General features: G+C 41.8%; 1 protein-coding gene across 3 annotated transcripts in view; it reads right to left on the bottom strand.

Annotated features, from left to right (window-relative positions):
- Positions 1 to 3,355, bottom strand: part of LOC106877136 (mitochondrial glycine transporter A) — a 59,169-nt gene that overhangs the window by 45,465 nt on the left and 10,349 nt on the right. The gene's annotated exons all lie outside the window — the stretch shown is intronic.

Consider the following 3,355-nt stretch of genomic DNA (forward strand, 5'->3'; position numbering starts at 1 on the left):
GGTGCCCCCCCCCCCCATTCTCACTTAACACTAGGAACTTAGCCAAATCTTTCTTTAAAATACTAGATTCTAACTTCCAACAACAACACAAATACCACTCTATATTCAACAGATCCACTTTAAAATTGTCGTATTCTACCACTCCTAACTTCGAATCTATTATAGCAACTTCTAATAAACATAAACTCTCGCTCTATTACCAAAACCTACGCAACCATAACTACGCTAGCGCCAGCACCCGACACACACATACACCCAATACGGACATTAATATACTTCTTCTAACAATAACGTCCGTACACTCGAACAAAACCACAGTAGATCCCAACCCATTAATATTCTAGATAATAACAATACCAATAATAACAATGATAGGACAAATAGCCATAACAATAATTCCATTGATCTAGATTCCTACACATCCCCCAATAACATATCCTCCAATAGTAATAACTCACCCACCAACAGACGCAACGCTCAAGCCTCCTATACTTGTAACTGTTGCTCCGGGACTATCTGCCCGCTTCAAACACATTGTGTAAGATACAACGTAATATATAAATGCACCGTGAGAAATCTATTACATAACTCTACTGCTACATACATAGGTGCAACTAAAAACTTCAAACATCGCTGCGCAGCCCATTTGCACTCTTTTAGATACGACAAACACAGTAAATCTACAACATTAGCCAATCACATTCATCACCTCAAAAGCACAAATACCCAATATATTTTAAAATGGTCCATCTTAGATTCTGGAACTCCATACCAGGGCCAGCGCTCCAACTGCAAGCTTTGCCTAAAGGAGGTGTTCCATATCTTTAAGATACAATTCTCCCACTCTACTTAATCGATATAATGAAGCATTTAGCAACTGCAATCACCGCTCTTTCCATACATTTAAATTTTATCACAAACAAAAATGCACAAATGATCATGCAACATAATCGCACGGATCCTCATAGGCAACCTATTCGACCTGGCAAAAACATCCATCTTTTACCATCTTTTGAATAGACTTATTTCCTTTTTGATCCTATCACCACTATATATATATTCCCAAATCTACTTCTTCTACAATCCATGACCGTTATTTGAAACGACCAATCAAACGAATCCATGTGTTTTAAATTTTATATTACTTTCGATTGCATTGTTATTCTTTCTCCATTTCTAACAAAACTGTCCGATGAACGGGAACGTGAAACTCAGAGTAACAGTTTTTTTGTTATATTTCTGCTGCTTTTAAATAAAGCATATTACTCTACCTCTGGTATTTGAGTACTCTTTTTTCCACCTTGTTGCACACTTCAAGTGCTTACTCCGGTTTATATATATATAGATATATATATATACATACATATATTCACATACATATATTTACATACATACATATATATACATAAATACATATATTTATATACATATATATATAGTTGAAATTTACAGATAAACAAAAGATGAAGGCAGGTGTACGAATAACAAGTAGGTGTATTAGTTTGATGCTTGGGAAAGTGAGAAAGTTTTCTATCTTTTGAGCCTACATTCTTCAACAGAAAGGAATAAGAGAAAATAAATATCAATGAAGATAGAAGGTGAGTAGGAGTGAAGAGAGGAAGAGAGGAGAAGTAGGTGTCAGATGAAGAGCGGAGAAGAAGGGAGACAGATGAAAAAAGGAGGGGTGTTGAGCCCAAGTGGCGCAAAAGAACGAAGAGAGAAGATTAATTCCTGTTCATAGCGATGGCAGGAGTCTGGATGGCCCCTGTGCAAAGACAATCTGAACTCAGACAGGTGTTGTAGTGAATGACCGGTAGAGCAGAAATGGCGTGAGACCGGGGTGTCATTGCTGAGTCTGATGTCTTGGAGGTGCTCTGCAAACCAGTTAGCCAAGTGGTGTCCCGTTTGACCAATGTACACAGCAGGGTAGAAAGAGCAGTAGATGCAGTAAATGACATTGCTAGAAGTGCAGATAAAGGAGTCACTGATATGATAGAGATGATGATGGGTGCCTGTGAGGATGGTGGTGTTGGAGTGGTAGGGGCAAATGTGGCAGCATGGGTGGAAGCAGGGGAACAAGCCGGGTTGGGAGGTGGGGTGAGGGAAGAAACTGTGGACCAGGTAGTCACGTAGGTTGTGGGCTTGTTTGAAGGTGGGAAGGGATAGGTTGGGAAGATGTGCGAGGTGGCGGGGTTGGACTGGAGTCGCCAGAAGGCTCTGAAAAGTGCATTGGAGAAGTAGAGTGGAGGGGTGGTAGGTGAGGGGAAACAGATGGGCAACGGTGGTGCAGGTGCGAGGAGAGAGAGCAGAGGCATGGTCCATGGCAAGGGCTGTGTGGATAGTGGTGAGGGGATATCCACAAAGGATAAAGTGGTGAGTAATGAGTTGAGACTCAGTCTCAAAGTCACTGCAGAGCCTGTGCAGATGGAGGAATTGGGAGTAGAGGATGGAGAGCTTGGTGTGGGTAGGGTGGGAGAAGGAGAAGTTAAGGTAGGAGTGTGAGTCAGTGTGTTTGTAGCAGATGGAGGTAGTGAAAGTGGAGTGGTGTATGTTGACTGAAATGTCAAGAAATGCAACAGAAGTGTTGGAAATAGTGGAGAATTCAAGGGCAGGATGGAAGGATTGGACAAAAGAGAAGAAGGAGTCTAGTTTTTCACAGGAGAGTGAGGTCACACCGATACAGTCATCAATATAACAACCATATAGTTCGGGAGTGGGACTAGTGAATCATGAGAATATTTGGGCCTCAACATAGCCAATGAACAGGTTCGCATAATTGCAGCCCATTCTCATTCCCATGGCCACTCCCAAGACCTGTTGGTAAAAATCCCCTGCGAATGAGCAGTTGAGGGAGAGAACAAGTTCGGTCAGATGAAGTGTGGAGGTGTCATGTTGGGGTTTGGGTTGAAGGTCTACAAAGTGTTTGAGTGCAAGAAGTCCTTCGTTGTGTGGGACCATCGTATACCGACTCTTGATATCAAGAGTGAAGAGAAGTTTAGAGGGTTCAGGAGGGAAGGAGAAAGAGTTGAAGAGACGGAGAGCATAGTTAGTGATGTGTATGTGGGAGGGGAGGGAAACCACTAGGTGGGCAAGGACACAGTCAAGGTATTTTGAGATCAATTCCGTGGGGCAGCTACAGGTGGAGATGATCGGGTGTGACAGAGTGAAGAAGTGAGTAGAGTTTATGTTGTTTAGTGAGAGCGAGGAACATGTGGAAAAGATGATTTAAATGGTTTATGAAACGTAGAGTGGAATGTGCAAAGGAAGATGAAAGAGAAGAGAAAAAGGTGGAATAAGCGAGAGGGAGAAGGCAATACATACATATACATACATACATACATACATACATATATAT

The sequence above is a fragment of the Octopus bimaculoides genome, chromosome 23 (genome assembly GCF_001194135.2).
Source record: "Octopus bimaculoides isolate UCB-OBI-ISO-001 chromosome 23, ASM119413v2, whole genome shotgun sequence".
In the NCBI taxonomy this organism is placed as follows: domain Eukaryota; kingdom Metazoa; phylum Mollusca; class Cephalopoda; order Octopoda; family Octopodidae; genus Octopus; species Octopus bimaculoides.